The sequence below is a fragment of the Macrobrachium rosenbergii genome, chromosome 6 (assembly GCF_040412425.1).
Source record: "Macrobrachium rosenbergii isolate ZJJX-2024 chromosome 6, ASM4041242v1, whole genome shotgun sequence".
NCBI lineage: Eukaryota > Metazoa > Arthropoda > Malacostraca > Decapoda > Palaemonidae > Macrobrachium > Macrobrachium rosenbergii.
This window is the reverse complement of record NC_089746.1, coordinates 61,837,216-61,863,387: the sequence shown is the minus strand read 5'-3', so window position 1 is coordinate 61,863,387 and position 26,172 is coordinate 61,837,216. Positions and strand designations below refer to the sequence as shown.

The window sequence follows — 26,172 nt, the reverse complement described above, 5'->3', positions numbered from 1 at the left end:
AGCAAAACCTAAAATAATGAATAAATTCAACTATTAAAGGAACAAACTTTAAATGAAAAAATAAAAAAAATATAATTTTCGGTCTCGTTTTGACAGCAGTGTATATCTAATAACAGAGCTTGTAACATATTTTACCTAAGATTTCCCGTTTTCTATCGCCGTTTTCCATGCTTTGGTGCTTTCTCTTTCTAACGTTCCTTTCTTCCCGCTATCATGCTGCTTGTCATGGCTGTAATATATCGCTCAGCACCAAAAATCTCCGAATGAATTCTTCGCTGCATATTTTGCCCGAAAACCAAAGCCTCGAACAGCATACGAGACAGTGACGGTGTCGTTGCAACGATTCCTTTCAATGACTGACAGATCCAGAATAATTCTGGCAATACTCAGAAGCCTTTTGGCTCTGTTTGCACGCATATCGGTTATAACAAGATTCCTTCTGTAATAAAGGTAGTGTCTACCCATATTTTTTTTGTGTAAACCTGTGGGTAACAGCGTTAGTCTAAGGGTAATAAATTCCATGTTTAGACTTAATGTGACAAGATAGGGGCCATTCCCTCTCAAACCACTTCCAGCTTTAAAAGAATACAGAATGAGAGCATCTCGATGTAAAATTTTGTATCTTTTTTTCACCTTTTTGTAAATTAACGTGATTTCCCGGTTGACACTGAAATTTAATATTTTTTTATTGGTTTTCAGTAATAAGTTTTGATGTTTCACCTTTTCAAAATTGTTTTATTTATTAATAATCTTTATAGTTCTTAAGAGACAACTATCGACATGAAACCGCTCAAAGTATTGTTATTTTTTAAAAGGCTTTTAAACCCTATACAGTATTTTACTCCATCTGGAGGTGGTTTGTACCAGTTTCCTCCATCAATATACCTTATTTTATTTACACATTTTTCCTTTATTGTTGTAAACATAATGAGCTTGTTAAATATTATGAACGATATGATAAAATAAGATGAAATGTTCAAACAAATAATTTATTCTCGTATACAGAAATTCAATGATGTGTGAATATAATAGCCATTTAAATTTGCTCAATGGCGCTCCCTTTGTTTTGAAGCCGAGTGATATCGAATTCAAATAGTTAATTTTTAATGTAATTTTATTAGATGAAATGTTTAAAATGCGTTAATTTTCCTCGATATTACTATGAATAACTTAATAATATGAAGCAAGGTAGGACAGCCAAAATTTGGTATGCTACGGCAGCAAAGTTACATTTTGATGAATGTAAGTCAACTACGGGGCTATATTTCAGACGAAGTCAGTCACATCTTGGAAGAATGGTCTGTACACGTACTGTTAAATACTAATGTGAGGACAAGGGTCAAAATCATGCATGGCACTAAAACCTACTTTGGTAACTCAGATAATCCCAACCTCACCCCCATTCCTACTTCTTCCACTTGGCGACAAGCTGGGTGGGAATTTATTCACCTGAAATCGGAATACTCGGAGCACTCGCTCATCACACTGGCAGGTCTTTAATGGAACCCTTCGCTCCCTCTCGCAAATTTGCTTCCTAGGATCTGAAATGGGTCTTCCTTAAAACCCACCGCTGCCACTGTGTTTCACAACAACTGGTTAAATTAGAAGTCGAAAGAGGTTTCTCATAAAGACCAAGTCACTAATCTCGTTGGAATTTTAAGGACTCTGTTCGCTTGTTTAAAATGTTAGGTATTTAGCTCTGTAACGGTTGGGTGGTTTTTAATCCGCCATTATTACTTTTGAAGACCTTCACTTTCAGCATTTCTTTGTCTATAAATTTATTTTCCGTTTTGCTTTTATGCAAAAGGAGTGCAAAATTTCCCTGTCATTAACGTATACAGGTATCTAATAAAGATCTCATAAGTTTTGTTAAGGACAAACTGTGGAAAGAACAAATTTGATGACGTAATTATAATAATCCTATCAACAAAACCACATAGCAAGTAAAAATTCCAGGTTTAGACTAATCATCGAACAGTTTGGAAGGAAAGAACGAGAGAGGGGAAAACTCCAGAAGCATTTCATTGAAACTGAAACAGGGAATGTGAAAATCAGAGGTAAGTAAGAAGATGAATAAATTGCCACTGAAAGGAAGAAGAAATGTTGGAGCGATAAATCTGCGAGTAATAATTAGACTGCTTTCGAGCTGAAATATCACACACAACGCAAGTAACCGGTAAGGCACCGATAACTGATACAGAACAACCTCAGGAATAAAAGCTTTTGAAGAATGGAGTCCTTGGATATGACAAGGTGGCAACGACGTGGAGTGCGAATGGTTAATTTTAGGAAACGTGAACCTTAAATCGCCTGCTGGTAAACGGGAAAGCCGGTTGAATTACCAACAGCTGGATAATGGAAACGTAGATAGCCGTTGTGTTTTGCAAACTGAAAATTTAATAGATTCCGCTTGGGACTTGAAGGATATTAGGTTATGAGAGAGAGAGAGAGAGAGAGAGAGAGAGAGAGAGAGAGAGAGAGAGAGAGAGAGAGAGAGAGAATTCGAAAAGGAAGTCTGGAAGAAGGGCATCACGAAGCAAACGGAATAATTTAGAAAAGATATTATTTATGAATAGGAAACATACGTCTTTCTTTTTAAGTGATTTCTAAAAGGCAGGGTACATCTACGGATAATCCGAGTTTAATTATGAATGTGATTCCACTGAGGGAACGCAATCATTGAACAACTTCACAAGAAGTCCAAAATTCCGAGGACTTTAAGAGTAATGAAGGATAAAATGTCTCGCTTACTAATCAGCCTGAGAAAAAGACGCCTTCTACCCAATCAGAGAAATGACAGAAAGGTTTCATTTCTTTTTATCAGCTTTCTTCAGTCATCACAGATGACACGTTATTAAAGTAATAAGTTTACAGCCGTGTCTAAAGGCGAAAGGAGCTCTGGATTTGAAGTCAGGGCTGAAGGGGCCTGAATACGGCACTATGACAGTTAATATTGCTGAAATACTCTTATTTATGTCGCCGAGCACGTGTCGTCATCAGATTGTGGCCCGAGGTTATCATGAAGAAATAATGGACACGGAAATATGAAGAACGAGACAGGATCCTTCTCCAGGTATAATAATTGATAGTTTTTCTCTATGGAATTCCATTGAAAAATTAAAGATATGAGGAACAGGAGTAAATATTTTCCTTTCCCATTTAATATCATACGACTTTCTCAGAAAAAAAAAAAAAAAAAAAAAAAAAAAAAAAAAAAAAAAAAAGCTTTTTGAGTCATTCGGTAAATATCTTCATCAAAATCCTCACTTGCCTTCATCGTCAAAGATCAAGATAAAAATAATAAGAAGAATAAAAATAAATCTCAGACAAACAAATTGATAACTTTCTCAAAGGGAGTCAGAATGAAACAGGAAGGGCTTTTGCTTCACTGATCCTCTACATCGTACCCTTAGGCAGAGTTCATTATTCTGTCACGATTTGTTTTTGACATTATTAAGATGAGAGTCTCTCAGGCGTAGTGAGATGAATCTGTAACGTGTGTGTTCTCTGTCTATCCGTTAGTCTGTCCACTTATTAGTCTTGTGTGTTCACAAGGGAAGGGGACATAGGCCTACTTCATTTGAAACCATCAGCTTGAGTAGGAGTATGGTAATCTGACATTCCCGAGGGAATTCTTTCGTCCCCGTCCGAGAGAGAGAGGAACTTCCCAGTAAATGCTACGGATCCGTTGGCGTAATCTCAGTGAGTCTCGCTACGTTAACATCTAGAGAAAACGCACAAACTCACAGACACACACATGTATATATATATATATATATATATATATATATATATATATATATATATATATATATATATATATATATATATATATATATATATATATATAGAGAGAGAGAGAGAGAGAGAGAGAGAGAGAGAGAGAGAGAGAGAGAGAGAGAGAGAGAGAGAGAGACGGCCACTCATCTTGCAAATGAAGATATTTTTCAGATGACAGGGAAGACTGCCAAAAAAAAAAAAAAAAAAAACAGAAAAAACCTTCCATCTTGAAAGCGAGGGATTAGCGACTTCTGAACGAGACGGCGCAGAGACAGATGGATCACTTGCACGAGAAAGACGGATGCAAGAAAAAAAAAATACTCTTACAAAAACATTTACCTTCCCCTTTTTTTATGAAACATCTCTTGAAACCGCGACTGGTGAGAGAAAAGACAATTAACCGCTGGAAATTGAGGGAATTTTTTTTTTCCCCCAGCACTTTTTTTTTTTTTTTTTATTTCGACACAGTCTTTTTTTATGCATTTATTTGACTGATGGTGCTGGATATATTTATATGCACGAGGATTTGTGAGCAAGGAACATGATTTTTCTTCCTAGCAAGAAACATTTATCATTTCTTTTTTTATTATTTCTCTGTGTACATCGTTCTTCTTCCGTTTTTGATTTATAATATTTTCATACACAAGGAGTTTGTCAAAGAGCAAGATTTATATGTAAATGTTAAAGAGAAAACAGACTTTATTTAATAACAAAATATTAAACGGTTTTCTGTTCATAATTGTGATTATGTATTACTGGGTCATTTCTGTAATTTTACATTTTTCTTTTAGAAGCTAACACACACACACACACACGTACGCACGCACACATGCAGAGAACTTCTCATTCAGCAATAAAATTGCTGGCCAGGAAGTGTTAGGGTAACAAGGTAATACTAGTCGACCTCATCGCTAAAATCACAACACAATTTAAGCAGTTTTGTAATTGTCTCATAGTATATCAAGTACATTACATTACTCTACATTTTATTGATCAAGCTTTCTAGGGCAGTTGAACGTAGATTTTGTGTACAATATTCTGTAAATGTTACGATGGCTAGGCAGAATGAGCAAATACAGTAAAAAATATGTACATCAAAATGTAATATTTTAAGAAAGTCCCATTCCAAACTAAAAAAGGAATATTTATTCGAATTGTGGACAAATTTTGTTGGTGTCCACTGATGTAAAAAATAAGATTACTGCAAAAGTAATTTCAGTTAAGTAATTGCTTGCGAAAAGGGCTTTGATATCAACATCAAACGATTGTCCTAAATAAGGAAAGTAATGGAAATCATTTCATCATCACTACTATCTAACGCCAGACATATGAAGGAAGGTTTTAATATCTCTCTCGTGGTGACTAATTAGAGAGAGAAAATTTGTTCCCGTTGGAATTCTGAGTTACCACTGAAATGCATTGCAAAGAACAAAGTGCTTGGATTTCACCATACAAGTTCTACTAAAATTACAGACTTCGATAATTACACATGTATCTCGTCTACATTCCGTATCATTTCCCCCCCTCTATCCTGCCAGCCATCTGATTTCTAATATTCTGATTCAGGTTTTGTTCTTAAATCAACAAATTATTTTAGATATACAGTTCCATTTTCATACCAAGATTCATGTTCGTGCAGCAATACAGATCGCGCTAGACTAATGTATATTCTTAATTTCATAAATATGTAATTGAAGTCTTTCTGATTTCCAGATCATGTTCAGCATACCCACTGTTTGATTTACCTTTTCATAGAATTTCAGTAGGTTCGAACTCACGAGAACACGTGTTGGATATCATTGTTCCTAAATATTTGAAAGATTCAACCTCATCGATTATTAATCTGGTGCTGTTTCCTCTCTGCCTGCATACTCTGTCCTCAATTTCTCTGTCTTTCTTCGCTTTATTTTGAGTCCATTTCTCTAGAGATAGATGACAGTAGTGTATTCATGACAAAGTAATGGAAATAAAAACATTTCTGGAGAATCTAAATAGAAGTCAGAACACAAAGGACTTAACTAACTTGCATACCTACTGACGTCCGTAAAACCATATCTTTATCTTCATCTTCTCCTGTCCCTCTATGATTTCAGGACACATACACATTCTATAAACAAAGATAAAGTTATCTGTTTCATAAAGAGATAAATGACTATGCCAGCTTTTACCTCAAAATAAAAAAAAATAAAAGGTTAACACTGAAAAATGAAAACTTTCCCTACGTGACGTCACGGGATGAAGAGGGTCATTCGTATGAATAACCCAGTTATAATTTTTCCGTTTCTGTTATTCCCCGAATCCATTTTTATTCTTTGCCTGAAAGTGTCCCGGTCTCTCGAAGAGGGAGAGGCATAACGAACGAATATCTTCGGCCATTTTGCTTCGGGGGACAATCGCACACAATTTACGGCTTCAGCGTTTCCTTTGCGCCAAATCATCGGGCCACTCAGATTTTAGGGAGAAAGCTGAATCAGGATTCAGTTCAGTATCACTTTCACGAATGTGATGAGTTCTCCGAGTTTTAAGATTGAAAGCCAAAAATGAGGTTAATTCAGATTTTGTTTTGTGAGAATTTCAGTATCGTTTCTTTTTATTCTTCGAATGTACAGTAGGTATTCTACTCAGGGACAGCTTGTGTATCAACTTATTGGCATTTGTGAGTAAAAGAAGATATTTTTCACTGTCCCCAGAGGATATATAATACCAAAAAAACGGTAACGACCAATAACGACGGATACTTCAAAAAACGATTTCAATGAGCAAAAACACAGATTGGAATGTTTTGAGGTTGCACGGTCATGTTAGGAGAATGGGTTAGGGCCTAACCGTTAGGCTTTTAATTTATTAGCCAAAACAGGGAGGGAGGGAGAGGGAGTCTAGCAAAAGATTTGACTGTTGATTACCACAAGTATTAAAATAAAACGGCTACGAAACTCATAAGCAAGAGCAAGTATGAAGATAAAAAGGCCCTTAAAAACACTATGGACACGTTGCAACCATGTATTTCAGACACTTCTGTGTCCCTGCTCACTGGTGAATGGATCCTCTGACACATACACACACATATATATATATATATATATATATATATATATATATATATATATATATATATATATATATATATATACATTAATTCACAATTTTAAGTACGTGCGATTTACTGCTGTGTCCAGCAACTTGACATCAGGCAAGTAGAACGACGAAATATGCTTCGCACTATTTTTGTCGCTGAAATGGTGGACAAAAGAAACTGCAACATGGGTCAGGAAGGAGAATTTTTTTTATGGACGCCATAAATATCCTTTGCATTTTTCAGATGCTTCCTGGAAACTCCAGCGGACCAATTTCTGTAGCCTCGGGAGAAGGGTCCTTCTGATATGCCTTTTCTATACACTTTTTTCCTCAAAAGCCTCTTTCCCTTTGCATGTTTTCTTGCGTGGGTTCCAGGGAATCCGAATTATTTGTAAAGAAAACATTCATCTTCGCACATTAACAAGCAGAGGGACAAATTAAAATTTAAATATGAAATACTTTTATAGGCTTATGAAAATATGGCTAAAGAGCTTAGTGAAAGTCTTAGAAATCAGGTAATATAATTGGAAAATATACAGAATTAGAGCTACCTATAGCTAAAATAATATGATATCAAAGTACCTATCAAATAATGACATAAATGATTCTAAAATACAATTCTAACGAGAACAGGCAAGAAGCATAAAAGTGTGAACTGATAAGAGATAAATTAAAAATACATAAAAATAGAATGAACATATTTCGACTACTCATATTAGCAAATGAATAAAGATAATCGCTTAGTGGAATAGATGGAGAGTAAAGCCAAATTAGTCTGAAATAAAAAAGAGAAAAAACAGAAAGGGAGTTTAATCTAATTTTCTAGCAACTTCTATTGCAATCAATCTTTGTCAAGGCCAGGGGCTTAATTTCTGCACTTGACCTTTGCTTTTCCATCTTAGATTCCCAGCTCTTATCTATAGTGAAGTCTGTAATCGTCCCATTTTTTTAGGTGCGTTGCAACCAATAACACTTCAGCTCCTTTCAACTCTGATTGATTACATCAGTAAAGTAGGGTTAGGAATCAAATCCAAACTTATGAAGAATCGGTTTCATAAACGGAAAACAAAACAGATGCATATCAGGCAAATACAGACAGACTGATACTACACACACACACGCACACACACACACACACACACACACACACACACACACACACACATATATATATATATATATATATATATATATATATATATATATATATATATATACAATTATATTGTACATGAATGTATATTTTTTCTTTCTTTTTCGATGTTCATGGCTACTGAACAGTTAGCAAAATCCACATGAAAGCTTTGGTACAGAAATGGATAAAAGCAGTTGACAAAACACCGATGGGACTTACCTCTATAAAAGCTCGTCACTTTTTAGTGTCTTCTCTGATTGAGCATTGGCCTGTGCATCTGTCACTGGGCCATTTTATGTCCGGAACACCGCTGTTGGCTTTGGTAGTCATTTATTTTTATCTGGAAATAATAGAGGTTTTTTGTTTAATTTTTAGGATGAATACAAAAAGATATCTTGGAAAGGGGAAACTGTTTTTTAGAAATGGGAGTGATGTTTATCATGTATAGAATCTGCTGTGGCGTTTTGGTTCAACATTTATAATGTTACAAGTTAGCAGTGTAGTATTGTTTACTTTTGAAATACTCTGTTTTTCGTATCCTTTCATAAATTCTTTACTTTTTTAGCGTAATGCATCGAAGTTTTGAGCATTTTCATCTGTTCTCGATAATAAACAAGGAAATATTTGACGAAAAACGATCAACTAAAAAAATAAGTTTTAATCTGTGAAAGCGACCCTTTTTAAACCGCACAGCAGAAACATCTCTCTCTCTCTCTCTCACGTCACAAACTGACCATATATCATCCCATCATACTGTCATGTAGTTTCCGTCGCGGACCTGCCGAGAAAGCGAAGGTCTAATGAAAAAAGGAAGGCGGGGGGTAGAAGGCCCCGAGTCAACCCTTGCACACACTGACGGTGCTTCGAAGGCCTGAATTATTGCCAATATCCTTCGTGGAATGCCTCCACTACCACGTCACTTCCAGGTTTTCTCTTCCGTGTCTTCAGGTTTCCTGGAGATTGTAACTTTGCTTCATGAACCAACTGATTGGTGAGGAACTCTTGAAAAATTCTGATTTCATAAAATTACGTGAGGCCAATCTGCATTTCGTATTCGCATTTCGCCTAATGATTCGCTAATCATGTAGGTATTAGTAACGTTATGAATTTTCAATGCATAGATTTCATACTGCGCCCACTTCATCAAATACTAAATAAAATAATTACAAGAAATTACGAAAGATACAGTCTCGAGAATGTTCTGATTGTGCGCTTTAACATCGGTCATCATACAATTCTTTTTCTACTGAATCAGTTACGCTTTGGAAAGGCTAAAAATAAATTTAGTCAAATCCTGGGAGAAAGGGGACATACGTAATTTGCATAACTGGAAATTTCAACTCTTAACCCTTTATCTTTACTTTCAATTACTTTCAACTTTCGTCGATGCATTATGAGGGGAGAAAGTGAGTGATATATAAATAAGATGAATTTAAGGCCGAAATGGCGCATATGTTACCATCTTGGTCCAGAACCAGGGTTTAAAATAATGACACAATTCGTTGACTCACAAAACTTGAATATGAACTAAATATGGAAACATACTCATATATATATATATATATATATATATATATATATATATATATATATATATATATATATATATATATATAACTGTATATAAATTGTTACAAAATGTCGAGGCAATTGTTTAAAATAATAATAATAATAATAATAATAATAATAATAATAATAATAATAATAATAATAATAATAATAATAATAATAATAATAATAATAATAAATGGACTATGAAAAAAACGGAATAACACGCGACGGCGTTTCCATTTATCATGCCGGCATTAAACTCATAATGTACGACTTTTCAATTGTAACTACAACAATAATTTTCCATTGCCCCGTCTCCTTCTTCTCTCTCTGCCCCTACCTTCACAAACAACATACACACACCAATATACATACATACATACATACATACATACATACATACATACATACATATATATATATATATATATATATATATATATATATATATATATATATATATATATATATATATATATTTATATTTATATACATATATATGTGAATCCATATCCTTCGCTCTGCTCTCTCTCTCTCTATTATTGTCCCTTGCATACATTTTACTTCCATTAATAACCTTGAAAAAATACCGAAGGATATTGGTCTGTCTGAGATTTTTCACATATCACTGGCGTTCCATACTCATAATTCATTGTTTACTTCTAGCACAGAATACCACAGCATTGACGCCTTTATATTTTTTCTTTATCTAAATATCCTACAATTACACACATACACACACACACACACACACACATATATATATATATATATATATATATATATATATATATATATATATATATATATATATATATATATATATAACAAAACTCAAGCTTGTCAGGTTTAAGGAGATATTTAGGAGAGTAAGCAAGGAGGAGTTTTAGCATTAATCTTAAATGTTCAAAGTAAATTATGTTCACTATTTAGAATACAGTCTCTCACCGTTCTGAAGACGTAAAGCAATATTCATTGCAGGGTTTATATCATTCTTAGAGCGGAAGTTGCCTTAACTAAAAAGTTTATACGGCACTTTTTTCATTTAATGTGAATAGTTTTATAATAAAATTGGATGAATTTGGATGAATTCCGTAATTTTATGTAACTTACATTTAAATCTGAAGTGTTTTGAAATTTAAGATGACTTATTTGGGAGTTTTGTTTAGAAGTTCCACTTCACTTCCTTTGTAAATTATTCCGACGGATTTTTAAACTGCCTTATAATAATTTTGTACAGCAGTGTTTTCATAGAGAACAGAAGTAAGTAAGTAAATCAAGATTTCTTCACCCTTCGCCAGAAGGGGAATGGCAGGTAAAAATTCACGAACTCTGACGCCAAGAATGGAAAGCCAAATTTGAATAAAAAAATGTCTGCTCAAAAGGGCAACCTTACGTCCTTCGTTCCATTACAAAAATTCCCTCACAGAATTTTTCTCAACTTTCATTCGACCCTGACTCGATTTAGCGAGAGTTGGAGAACCAAATCGACGGGAAAAGGGCCACCCTCTTCTCCCTGGGAACGAAGTTTGAAGTTTCTCCCGGTGAGCTGAAGCGTTATTTTATTTAATACATTTGTGACCTATTCATAGGTAATTGACTCAAGGACTCTAGAAAAGTTTGTTCTCTAATATTTTCTATTTCCTCTTACTCTTTCCTTTCGTTTCTTAAAGCTTATTCTCATTCATTTGTCCTTTTTTCGTTTTTCCATTGACTGCACTTTAAAACCAGTTCTGATTGATTGACCCAAAACCATTCAAGCTCCATATTGCTAATCGACTCGGGGACTAAGTTAGTCAATATTCGTTATTTTCTATTCTACCCCCTCTCTCGATTATTATTCTATAATGGCTATTCTTATTGGTCTTTCTTTTTTCCTCTTCGTTGTTACCTTTCAAATACATCGAAATTCTCATAGCAAATCGACTGGAAGACTTTGGAGAAGTTTTTTCTCATGCTATTATTTTTCCTTCTGCTGTCATTTCCTAATAGTTATCCTTATCGTTCGTCATAATTATATTTATACAATCTTACTGCAGTAAAACAGGAGATTATGTTATCAAACATATTTTTATAAAAATAAAAAAAGAAATTCTTGCTCACAATGACAGTTACCAAGTGGCCATTGTTCAACGATTGCTTACCAATAGATGTTCAAGTTGCAACTCGAAACATCGAGGTTTTTCGTGCGTTCAAATCAGAACTTTGAAAGTACAGCGACTCCAGGCATTTCCAATTGCAGCTCGGCAGGAAAGTTACGAATTAACCCCTGCTTCAACTACCGTTTATTAATACAGAAGTTCTTACTATATTTTGGAAAATGACAACCGCTCAAGTTTAACAATTACCGCTTGTAATATACAGTTTCTTCACGCGTTCACGTTACAGTTCGGAAAGTACAGGTTCCGGAATGAGGACGTTTCTTTAATAAATCGATTCAACCAGACCAGTAGTATGGCAATCGACAGTTAAGTAATACTGCCAAAGTACTTGCAACAACGTCAAAATAGAAGCTTAAAGCAGTTGAGAATAAATACTTGCTTCGAATCCCAGAAAGCATACTTTTTGGGCTGAAGAAACCTTTAAAATAGGAATGACATTTCTTCTCGTTGCATTTAAAAAAGTCATGAACGTTTTTTGTTATTAATAACTTTTACTACACTCTGTTTCTTTTTCGTTTCAAGATGTTCATGTTGAATACTCGTTGAAGTGTGAAAATATTTGGAAAAGGGCAGAAATTCAAATTATATTTGTCTGAAAAAGTACAATATCTTGGTATATATTACTGACTACTTTTTCGAATTCATTCTCATCCAAAGATTTCATGGGAATGAAAAAATGACTTAAAACTATTATAAATATTTTTTAGTATCACTAAACACAGAGATAACTACGATAATATAAGGGTGGAACTTGTGAAGGGGTTAGTGTCATGGATGTTAAGTTTTCAATGAATCCTTTTTTTTTTTTTTTCTAGCCAACATTGAGCCTTTTCGTAACAAGAGCTGATTCCTGAGAGAAGACAAGACTAAGATCACTGCCTCATTCACTCTTAAACTAATGAGAAATGGATGAACCACCCGTGCAGAGAACTCCCATGGTATAACAAAAGAAAACGGTTAGTGCCACACAGTTAAATAAATAGTTTTCTTTTTATTGAAAATGAGACAGGATTAAAAAAAAAAGTAAATGCAACTTCACTCCAATTCATCGATAGCCTCTCGTTCGAGAAATACTTGGGAAAGCTCTAAAAGGATCTCTTGTGAGAGATAAAAAAGGCGTCGCTCCGTGTTACCAAGATAGCGGACATAAATATTCCCTCCACGAGGCGATCGATTCGAAAACACCCGGTAAGTCTTGGAGCATATCTGGGCGGTCCGACCTGACCTCGCTGGCTGGACGTTTAGAGAGATTTCTTGGAAATGATGAGAGTCATGAGGAAGGTGGTGTGAGGGACAGAAAGGCGGCCAACTACTGGTCGAGAGAACTGATCCCTGTCTAATAGCGAGGTTTCCTTCCTCAGATCGACTGCTCTCTCTCTCTCTCTCTCTTTGATCATCCTTTTGGCAAATGAATATTTTTTTTTTGTTACAGGACGTTTATGAAAGGAGGAAAATATTGTCATGGAGGAGTGAAAGCCTCTTGGTGAAAGACTGGAAGGAATGTCTTGGAACATATTTGAGTTTTCACTCAACCTAATTGAAGTTTCCTACTAAAACCGAGGGTTTTCAGGCTTATAATAAAATTGAAATTGCTTTGTAATTGTTTCTCTGAATTAACTTTACTTTTGAGTGAATAAAGTAATATCACAAGATTGCTTTCCTAACGAATAAAAATGCGTAAGGTCCAGCCTGATATGAAAGTTAAAATTCACATATTGCCGTTGTCTATTATAAAAGGTAAGCGCTTCCAACGCAAAGAAAATTAATTTATCAAGGCAAAAAACAAAAACAAAAAATAAAACAAGACAGTTGCATATACTGGAAACCCTTGAGGAATAACCTAAACATTGAAAAAATCAACTATTAAAGCAAAAACTTTAAAAGAAAAAAAAAATATAATTTTAAGTCTCGTTTTGGCAGTAGTGTCAATGTCTTTCAACAGCTCGCACCATATTTTACCCAAGATTTCCCGTTTTCTATCGACTTTTTTCATTCTTTGGTGCGTTTTCTTTCAAACCGTTCTTTTCCCACTCCTATCATGCCGATTGTCATGACTGTAACATAATCGCTTCGCACCAAAAATCTCCGAATGAATATTCGCTGCATATTTTGCCCGAGAACCCGAAGCCTCGAACAGCACACAAGACAGTAATGGTGGGTCGTTGCAACGATTCTTTTACATGACTGGCAGCTCCAGAATAATTCTGGCTACACTCAGAAGAAGCCTTTTGGCTTGGGTGGCACGAATATCGGTTACAAGAAATTGGGACTATCAGCCAGGTTATGACAATTCCTTTGCTACACGGCTCTTTAAGTTATAACAAAGACAGTGTCTGTCCATATTTTTTCTATGCCTAGCAGCGATAGTCTAAGGGTAATAAAGTCAATGTTGAGACATGCCTTCGACCAGCCAGGGGCTACATCCCTTCTCTAACCACTGCACTGGCACGTATGTAAAGCGTGCAGAGTGGAGGCTTTTGACCCGGGCTTTCATACTTTGTTTTATCGATAATAAATTCTGATATTTGACCTTTTTCACGAACTTGTTTACCAACAACTCAGTGTTAAGAGAGAACCATTGGCATGACAGCGGGTAAAGTACTGATATTTTCTTTGAGGCTCTCAACTTTATCGTTTTTTTCTTCTATCTGAAGGTGGGTTGCGTTGCTTTCCTAAAAATCTTTCCTATTTTTATTTTATTTTATTTCTCTTTTATGGTTATACACATGGTTAGCATGTTTAAATAATATGAATGATGTGATAAAACGTAACGAAATTCACAAACAAATAGTTTATTCGTTTGCAAATGAATTCATTGATGTGTTCATGTATTAACCTTTTCAATTTACCTCATAGTACTCCCTTTGTTTTAAAGTTCGTTGATACTGAATTACGTTGAATTTATTTCAGATTTACTATGCACTAGTTTCTATATTTTGTTGTACAATAAACCAACATAATGAATGGAGGAAGGAATGACAGCCAAAAAACTTGATGTGGTAAGGCAGCACATTACATTTTGATGAATAAAAGTCAACTACGGGAAATTTCAGAGGAAGTCATTGGTCTAAATATTATTAAATATCAAACTACCAATTTTTTTAAAAAGTGGGAATAAGGGCCAGAATTATGGAGGGGACTGAAGCCTGCTTGTTAATTCAATCAATCTCAAACTCACCCCCATTCCTACTTCCTCCACTTGGCGACAAGCTGGGTGAGAATTTATTCAACTGAAAATCGGAATACCGGGAGCACTCGCTCACCACACTGACAGGTCTTTAATGGAACCCTTCGCTCCGCTCGCAAATTTGCTTCCTAGGTTCTGAAGTGGGTCTTCCTTAAAACCCACCGCTGCCATTGTATTTCACGACAGCTGGTTAAGGCATAAGTCGAAAGAGGTTTCTCATAAATACCAACTCACTAATCTGGTTGGTAATGAAAGGATTCTGTTCGCTTGTTTATGCTGGCTGGGTTATTAACCCTGTAACAGATGGTTTGGGTATTTAGTCTGTAATTTAGGGTAAGATTTCTGACGATGTGGCCAGTATGGTAAAGGACCAGGAGCGAGTATGAAAAAGTTAAATATACCTTAGTTTTACCAGACCACTGAGCTGATTAACAGCTCTCCTAGGCTGGCCCGAAGGATTAGACTTATTTTACGTGGCTAAGAACCAATTGGTTACTTAGCAACGGGACCTACAGGTTATTGTGGAATCCGAACCACATTATAGCAAGAAATGAATTTCTATCACCAGAAATAAATTCCTCTAACTCTTCATCAGTCGGCCAGGGGAATTGAACTCCGGCCCATCGAGTGACAGTCTGAAGCTCAACCGACTCAGCCAACGAAGGGCTGGGAGCGAGGTATGATAATGTGGGGTGGGGTAGGAGGGGGAGGGGGGGGGGCCAGTGGAGGTAGGGTTACAAGACACTGCGAAATAAGTGACACATCATCGTGTATTCTATACGATTACAACGAAGGCTTTCTTTAAAAAAAAAAAAAAAAGTATTGCTTTTGACAGCCTTGGTAGAGGTCTATCTGGCTCGTTTATTTTGATGGTAATATACAAGAATCAGTAACAAGTAAAAAAAAAGTGAAACAAGAACACCGAAAGGGAGAATCATATATATATATATATATATATATATATATATATATATATATATATATATATATATATATATATATATATATATACATACTGTATATATATACATATATATATATATATATATATATATATATATATATATATATAATTACAAATCTACTGAGATGACGGTGTTACCCCTATCGCCCTTTCCACTGGTTTTGATCTACGATAGCGAACGACTCATCGGATATTTAATTTACTATATTTTCATAGAAAAAGATTTAAATCTAAAAATTATTTATTGCTGATTACATTGCCACTGAGAGGAGGAAGAAATCTTCGCTCAATAAACCTGAGAGTAACAATGCGTGTTTTCAAGCAACTGAAATATCACAGAAAACGCAAGTAGAAGGCAAAGATACCATTATTTGATACAAAAAGAACATACGGAGATTAAAGCTTTATTGAAGGATGGAATTTTTAATGTTTTACAAGCTGGCAACAAAGTGGATTATGAATAGTTAATTTTAGGTAAGATAGGCCGTAAATCTTCTGTCCAACAAATATGGAAATAAAAGTTTATAAATACTGATAAATGGGAAAGCTCGGTACCAACAGCTGATTACGGAAATGCAGACAAGGTTGGTTTTTGCGAAACTGAAAAACTGATTGAAATTGATTGAGACTGAGCAAGGACAGTTAGCTTATGAGAGAGAGAGAGAGAGAGAGAGAGAGAGAGAGAGAGAGAGAGAGAGAGAGAGAGAGAGAGAGAGAGAGAGAGAGAGAGACTGGAAGAAGACATCATGAGGCAAATGTAATTATTATCAAAATATGTTATTCATTAACAAAAAAACGCACGTTTCTCTTTTTTAAGAGATTTTCCAAAAGGTAGGATATATCTAAGGATAATAAGTTTCTAGGTATTATGTCTTTTAAAATCCATGACATGGCCATGTTTAAATGTCAATACGATTTCACTGGAAGAAAGCAATCAACGAATAAATTCATAAAAAGCCCAAAAGTCTGGGCATTTAGGTGTAATTGAAGACAAAAATGTCTCACTTACCCTCCAGTCTTAGAAAAAGACGCCTTCTAATCAATCACAGAAATGATGGAAAGATTTCGTTTCCTTTTTATGATCTTTCTTCAAAAGCTGATCTGGATCTGATGCTTCTATTTATGTCACCGCGAACGTGTCGTATCAGACTGCGACCCAAAGCTATCGCGTAGAGGTAACGGGAACAAAAACATGAAGAGCAAGACAGGATTTTTCTCCAGGTAAAATAATCGATAGATTTAGCCTATGAAAGTCCAATGAAAAATAAAAGAAATAAAGAAGAGGAGTTAATTATTTCTCTTCAGAGTTAATAGCAGGCAACGTTACCTTAATGCTTTCTTAAAAATAGGAAGCGCTTTGGAGTCACTCGGTAAATTTCATGGAAAGCTTCGCCGATCTTTATCGTAAAAGAATAAAAAGAGTAACAAAGAATGGAGAAAATTTTCAGAATAACAGTATGATAACATTCGCCAATAAAACAATAATAATAAAAAAGTTATTATTTCCCTGATCTTCTTCATCCAAACCTGAACTAATGGTACATTTCCCAGAGTTAATGATTCTGTCATGATTTGTTTTTGACATGATTAAGATGACGAGGGCTTCTCAGGCGTAGTGGGATGATTCTGTGAAATCTGTATTCTTTGTCTGTCCACTTATTAGCCTCATGTTCACAAGGGAAGGGGGCCATAAGCCTACATCATTTGAAACCAACTAGCTTGAGCAGGCGTGTGGTACTCCAACATTCCTTAGGGAATTCTTGCATTCCCGTCCAAGAGAGAGAGAGGAAATTCCCAGTAAATTCAATGGGTTCTCTGGGATAGCCAAGTTTATGGTAAAAACCTCAGTCTGAAAGAATCTTGCCACGCTCACATCGAGGGGAAAACACAGGCACACATTCTTACACAAATACAGACATTACACACACACACACACATATATATATATTATATATATATATATATATATATATATATATATATATATATATATATATATATATATATATATATATATATATATATATATATATATATATATAATATTTGAGAAGGAGAGAGAGAGAGAGAGAGAGAGAGAGAGAGAGAGAGAGAGAGAGAGAGAGAGAGAGAGAGAGATCCTCTCATCTTGTCTTGCATTTGAAGAAAGTTTTCAGATGACAGGGAACATAGACAAAATAAGAGCAGAAACCTTCCATCTCGAAAGAATGATATTAGCGACTCCTGAAAGAGACGGCGCAGAGACAGATGGATCCCAGGCATGAGAGAGATGAATGAAAGAAAAAAAAAGACTTTTAGAGAGATTTCTCTTCACCTTTTTCAGTGAACATCTCTTGAAACCGCTACTGGGAGAATAAAGATAATCTAACTGGTGTAAATTGGGGGATTTTTATTATTTCAATCCTTTTTATTTCGTCATGTCCTCCATATATTCATAAGCAGGAAGATTAAAAAACGAGAAAAAATGTATTATTTTTTTTTTTCTTTCTCTGTGCAACTAGTTTTTCATTCATTTTTGATTTCTGATAATAGTTGTATGCCCCAAGACTTGGTCAAAGAGTACGATTTATATGTAAATATTAAAGAGAAAACATAATTAATTTTACATACAAAATTTTAAGCGACTTTAAACTTACAGATGTGATTTTCAGAATAAAGATTTTCAGAATAAAGAGTACGATTTATACATAAATATTAAAGAGAAAACATAATTAATTTTACTTACAAAATTGTAAGCGATTTCAAACTTACACATGTGATTTCCAGAATAAAGAGTACGATTTATATGTAAATATTAAGGAGAAAGCATAATTAACTTTACTTACAAAATTGTAAGCGATTTCAAATTCACAGATGTGATTTTCAGAACCAATTGTTACGAAACCACGTATATAATCTTTACAAACACACACACACACACATACACTCTCAAAAAGCAACAGAGAGGTATCGCCCATATTCAGGACCAAACCAATCTAACGCCACTTATCTTCGTAGTGAGAAAATCCTTCCTAACCCAGCAACCCTATTTTTCTGGAGTTTTCTTCCCGAAAAGCGAGATAGCTTGTTATTTCCCCAGCATCCGATACCTTGGCTTTGTTTGTTTCAGCACCGGTTTCTGCAAGCGATTTTTCGCCAGTGCCTACGCCACTGTTTTTCATATCGTGACTTGCTTTAGCCAATATCTATCACTTTGTCTAACTGCAGCAAAGCAAACACTATTTTGTGTCGTTCGTGTATATTATATTCTGGTTTGTGATTTGGTTTTACCTGGCTTTAGATCTGAGCGAATTATAAACAGAATTTCTTTATATCCTCGATCATCACATATAATTTCTATAAATGGCGTTTTTCGACGTTAATTTTCACGAAAGAGGATATAACTCCCCCTTTTTTTATCATATTACAAAGGAATTCTTTAAAAGTGCAATGATATCTTTAATTAAAGGTTGAATATTTTGGGATGCATTCCTATGTCACGAGTAGCATAGCCACTCTCAATATTTCCTTTCTCATACAGCGTACATTTATCATGTATGTAGAGCTTTGAAAGCGTCGATGTACTTTTATTTTGATGACAGTAACGACATTCTAGATGAAGTGGAAATCAGATACTTCTGGATGTTTCCGATAAAAAGGGGGAACAAAGATATTTCACAGGATACTGTGAAATGTTATAATAAGGTAAAATCATTTATTTCACGAAGATCATTTCATATGAACATAAAACAATTTAAATGTTTTCATTTCAAAATGAAAACCTTCCCTACGTGATATCACTGAACGGAGAGGGCCATGCCTATGAATACTCCGTTAGAAAATTTTCCATTCCTGTTATTTCCCGAATCCATTTTTATTCTTTACTTGGAAAGAGGTATAACGAACGAATATCTTTGGACATTTTGCTTCAGGGGACAATCGCACGCAGTTTGCGACTTCAGCGTTTTCTTTGCATGAAATCATGGGGCCACTCGGATTTTGGAGAGAAATGTAAGTCAGGGTTTAGCTCAATATCACTTTTATGAGATAGAGGAGGTCTTTGAGTTTTAAGAAAGAAAACCAGGAGGGGTGTATTTTAATTGGCGTTTTCGTCCTTCACACGTATGCATTCAATTCAGTATTCTATTCACTGGCCTCTCTCCTTTATAATATATATATATATATATATATATATATATATATATATATATATATATATATATATATGTTTGTATATAATATATATGTTTTAATAATAATAATAATAATAATAATAATAATAATAATAATAAATAATAATAATAATAATAATAATAATAATAATAATAATAGCAGATACGCATAGCTCTTCCAAGTCAATAAACACAGAGATGAATAATTACTGTATTTTGAAATTCATAAACTACAAATTAAGTCAATCTGCTAACTGGACACTCACATTAATAATACAAAATCATTGTAAATTCTCTTTATGATCTTATCTCGAAACTGACTAAACTGTTTAACAGTTGAATCATCGGTGTTAACCACTTTGGCAATATTACAACAGCTCAAAAAGAACCCGGATTAATGTTGTTTTTGGAACTGAAAAAAAAAAAATTGATAACGTTTTCTAATAAAGGCTTTTATCAAAGGTCTTCCTTGCTCTCTCTGAAAATTTAGTTATTCAGGTCAAAGCATTGATAATTAATCAGTATACCCAATAAATCAGAGTTCAGTTAATTATTCTAGCCTGCTATCTAAGTTTTTCTGAATGCGGGCTGGAATATCAGGATTGGTTTGCTGAAGTGTTCAAGATTTTAATTTGAAAAAACAACACTGACGCTTCTTGAGAAACTTCTTTACTCGTCTGGTTTTACATGAATGATTAATCCCGCGTAATCTATTATTCGCCCTTGTTCTTAAAATGCCGAAGCCATCTTTGACTTTGATCGTCCAAAGCCAATCTTTTATTTCTAATTTCCTGTTCCCCTGGTGTCAAAATTTAGCGAGACTAACAACACAACGCTGTTGACATTAAATTTGTGCATAAAGGAGGATGTTAGAACTTTTCATCGGAAATGTTTTTCGGCTTTATTGTGTGAAATAAGGAATACTAATGCATGGTAGCAACCAAGTACGACTCATATCTGAAAATGAACATTTCCCATAGCAACAGCATAGACTGGAATATTTTATGGTCGCATGGTCATGTTCGGAGAATGGGTTAGGCTGTTTGATTTCAAGAAATCAAACGCAGAAGGTGGGCAAGCAATTTAGCAAGCAATAAGATGCTCGATTACCATAAGCGTTACAATGAAATGGCAATAAAACCCAGAATCGAGAGCTCCCATGAATGAGGCAAATGGATCCGCACGCACACACATTATATATATATATATATATATATATATATATATATATATATATATATATAATATAAATATATATATATTTATATATATGCACATATATATGTAAATACACATTAATTTATTTGCTTTGAAGTATGTTCGATCTGCTGCTGAGTCACGTGAAGTAATGAAAAGTATGCAATAATATTTCACAAAAAGGTAAATTTCACATATATATATATATATATATATATATATATATATATATATATATATATATATATATAAATATATATATATATATTTATATATATGTATATATATAAATATATATTATATATATATATTATATATATATATATATATATGTTTACCTTTTTGTGATTTGCTACTGATGAGGCATGCAGAAGTATATATATAAATATATATATATATATATATATATATATATATATATATAAATGTTACAAATAATGTGTGTATATATATTTTTATTTATATATATATATATATATATATATATATATATATATATATATTATTTATGTATTTATATACTGTATATATATATTCTCATTATTTAGTTTTATTTCATCTGTTTGGCGATGTGAATTTTCTAGATATGCTGATTTCCTTTATATCTCATCAAATTTAAATTTGTAGCTCAGTGAAAATCTGAGATATCACAGAAAACAATGGGAAAACACACAGAATTAGTGTTATCTATAGCTAAAATAATTCGATATCCCAGTAAATAAAACGTGATATCAATAGCATACGGCGAGCGGCATAAAAGCGTTAACTATTATGAGATTAATTAGAAATAAAAGAAATCAGCATACCTAGAATATTCATATCGGCAAATGAATAAACTGAATTACTTAGCAAAACAGACGCAGCATAAAACCAAAAAATGAGAATTAAAAAAAAGTGAAGCCAGGCAGGGAACCTAATAAAATTTTCTTGCAACGTGTATTGCAATAAAACTTAGGCCAAGGGTTTTATTCCTGCAATTTCGCCTTTGTTTCCAGTCTTACATTCCCAGATCTTAGCTCTAGTAAAATCTACAATCATCCTTTTTTTTTATTCTTTTGTACGTGCATTGAAACCAATAATACTTCTGCTCCTCTCATCTCCGATTGATTGTATCAGTAAGGCGGGGTGTTGGATTTCAGATCCTAAATTATGGTGGATAAGTTTCATTAGCAGAAAGCAAAACAAATAAATGCATTTCAAACTCAGACGCAAACCTTCTGATACAACTCACACACATACATCCACATGCACATGCCCAAGCACACACACACACACACACACACACACACACACACACACACACACATATATATATATATATATATATATATATATATATATATATATATATATATATATATATATATATATACATGTGTGTGTGTGTGTTTGTATCATATATGTAAAATAACATGATAAACTAATTTTTCGAGGTTTATGGGTATTTTAATCAAGCTAGATTGTACAGAGAGAGAGAGAGAGAGAGAGAGAGAGAGAGAGAGAGAGAGAGAGAGAGAGAGAGAGAGAGAGAGAGAGAGAGAGAGCATTTAAAAGATTATACCAACGCAGAACATTTAGCAAAAGGCACATAAAAGCTTTGGTGCAGAAACAGATTAAAGCAGTTGACAAAACACCGATGGGACTTACCTCTATAAAAGCTCGTCACTTTTTAGTGTCTTCTCTGATTGAGCATTGGCCTGTGCATCTGTCACTGGGCCATTTTGTGTCCGGAACACCGCTGCTGGCTTCGGTAGTCATTCATTTTTATCTGGAAATTTATAAAAGATTTCTTTTTTTACTTTTAGGATGATTACAAAAAGATATCTCCGCAAGATGAAGCAGATTTTGAAAATGCAAATGATTTTTATGTGTTGTGAGGAATCTGCTCTGCGTTTTGGTATGAATACTTTACAATTTAGGAGGGCAATATAATTTACTTTTGAAATACGCTGTTTTTTACATCCTTTCAAAATTATTCATTCCTCCGGTGTAACGCATCGAAATTTCTTGGGAGGTTAATAAAAACTTTCGAATAAATCGTAGTTTTGTGCATTTTTCACTTTTTCGAAGAATATAAATATGGAAGTATTTAACAAAAAGGAATAAAATAGAAAAATAATACTGTCTGCGACAGCGAGCCTTTTCAAACCGTGCAACAGAAACCCTCCCTCCTCTCTCTCTCTCTCTCTCTCTCTCTCTCTCTCTCTCTCTCTCAACCCCTATTTCATAATGACTATACATCATCCCATCGTAACGTCATTATACAGCTTCCGTCGAGGAGCTGCCGAGAAAGCGAATGTCTAATGAAAAGGAAGGCGGGGGGTAGGAAGGCCGCGAGTCAACCCTTACACACACTGATGGTGTTTCGAAGGCCTGAATTATTGCCAATATCCGTCGTGGAATGCCTCCACTAACAGATCTCTCTCGGCCTCTTCCAGAATTTTTCTTAAGTGTCCTTAGAATGTGGATATTCGCGACCACAGACCCTGAAAACTGTAACGCCAGATAGTGCTTCATTATCCGACTGACTGCAGAGCAGCTAATGAATAATTCTAATTTTATGAAGAAACTCGAGCACCATATGACGTCAATCTGCATTTTATATTAATTCGCATTTCGCCTAATGAGTCACTAATGATGTAACTATCAAGAACGTTATGAAATTTTCTTGCATAAGTTCCCTTTTTGCGTCCAGTTTATTGTATATCACACAAAAGAAGATAGATAAAATTATGACAACTAAAGATACAGCCTTGAAAATGTTCTGAATGTGCATTCTGACATCATTTCCTTTTTAGCAAATATGTTACGCTTGGGAAAAGTTGGAATGTATTAAGGAGCCATGAACTAAACATTTATTCAAATGACGGTAGAACTTGAATGTACGCGATTTGCAAAAATGGAAATTTCAGCTCTTTACACTCTTTCACCAACTTTCGTCTATGCATAATGAGTAGAGAAAGTTACAAGGTGTAAATCACGGAGCAAAAAGTAACAGTGATGGACAAGTTACATGAATCTGGGTCCAGAACGAGGGTTTAAAATAATCGCAAATTGGTGCACTCGTAAAACCTGAATGGGGAATAAATACGGAAATAAAACTAATATATATGCGGGCATAAAATAACTAGAAAATAATAATAATAATAATAATAATAATAATAATAATAATAATAATAATAATAATAATAATAATAATAATAATAATAATAATAATAATAATAATAATAATAATACGGTTTATAAGCCATGTTGTGACCGTCAGTTTTAAAAGCCAGAATTTTATTAGAAAGGGAAACATTTGGGATTTAAAAGACCACAATGAAACAGTAACTGATTTATACTTGAACACATTTCGGAACAAAGCAAAACTGAAATTCAAAGCACAAACGAAAAATAAATTTCGCCCTGGAATTTTTTTTTTTTTTTTGTAAAGAAAGAGTGAAACAACTTAAAACCTTCATCAATTCTGAGAGAGAAATAATTCATTTAGACCGATTAAGTACTGGAGGAGTTAAAATATGTTATATAAAAAGGTTTACCTACAAATAACTAATCACTATTTATTCTCCATAACTCTTGTGAGAATTGCCATTGTTCGTAACAATAAGCGAGGCGTCTAGCAACTCTCTCTTGACGAACGATGGATCACAAAAGAGTGATCTTGTTCTGTTCTGGTGGTGGGTTTGATAAGAGAGCTAGCCTATATTAGGCAACTCTACATCAAATTAGGAATTCAAACTTAGCAGCCTTAAGATGTTTAGGAAAGTAGGTTGAATGACTTTGAATATTAATTGTAAATGTTTAGAGTTAATTATATTTGGTATCCAGGGTTCAGTCTCTGTTCCTTCTGAAGGTATAAAACAATACCATTCAGAGTTTATATCCTTCTTATAATACTATTTGTTTAATTTGGAAGCTGATTTGGTAATTTTCACTTTAAACTGAATAAATTTGCAGTTAACTTTGATTCATTCCATAACTTTATTTGACTTATATTTAATTTTGAAGTAAATTGGAATTTGGAATGACTTCTCTGGAAATTTTATTTTGAAGTTCAGTTTCACTTTGTAAAATATTCATACGCATTTTGAAAACGTATCATAATTATTTGGCAAATAAAATATCTTCATACAGACCGCAGTGAAGTAAGTAAATCAAGGTTTCTTCACCCTCCAATACAATGGGGACAGGCATGTAAAGTTCACAAACTCTGACGGCGAAAATGGAAAACAAAATTTAAATAAAAAATGTCTGATGAAAAGAGCAACCCCGCGTCTTCCGTTCCTTTATAAAAATCCTTTATAGAATTTTTGTCAACTTTCATTCAACCCTGATTCGATTTAGCGAGAGTTGGAGAACCAAATAGACGGGAAAAGGGCCACCGCCTTCTCCCGGGGAACGAAGTTTGAAGTTTCCCCCTGGGAGCTGAAGTGTTATTCTATTTAATACATTTGAGACCTTTTCATGGGTAATTGACTCAAGGACTCTGGAAAAGTTTGTTCTCATAATATTTTCTATTCCCTCTTACTCTTTCCTTTCGTTCCTTACAGCTTATTCGCATTCATTTTTCCCTCTTTTCGCTTTTCTGTCGAATAGTTTAAAGCAAATTATAATTAATCGAGTTAAACCATTCAAGCCCCATATTGCTAATCGACGCGAGGATTATGGAAGTAAATACTCATTATTTTCTTTCTTTCTTCTCTTCGGTGTTACCTTTAAAATAATTTGGCTATCATTCGTTAATGATTATCCTTAAGGTTCGTCATATCTTTTTACGATCTTACTGTAGAAAGTAGGATATTGTATTGTCAAACGCATTCTTATTAAATAAAAAAATCCTTACCCATAAAGACAGTAACCAAATGTCAATTGTTCAATGAACGTTTTCCAACAAGTGTTCAATTTGCAACTTTGGAGCATCGAGGTTCTTGGAGTGTTCAAATTAAAACTTAGAAATTACAGGGACT

The 26,172-nt window shown here is 34.1% G+C and overlaps 1 long non-coding RNA gene across 1 annotated transcript in view; it reads right to left on the bottom strand.

Annotated features, from left to right (window-relative positions):
• The window catches only part of LOC136839639 (uncharacterized), a 251,738-nt gene that overhangs the window by 63,736 nt on the left and 161,830 nt on the right, over positions 1 to 26,172 (bottom strand). Inside the window, exons 5-6 of the long non-coding RNA XR_010853425.1 lie at positions 22,850 to 22,970; positions 8,210 to 8,330 (exon numbers count right to left, since the gene is read on the bottom strand). This is a non-coding gene — a long non-coding RNA (uncharacterized lncRNA). The remainder of the gene's footprint in view (positions 1 to 8,209; positions 8,331 to 22,849; positions 22,971 to 26,172) is intronic.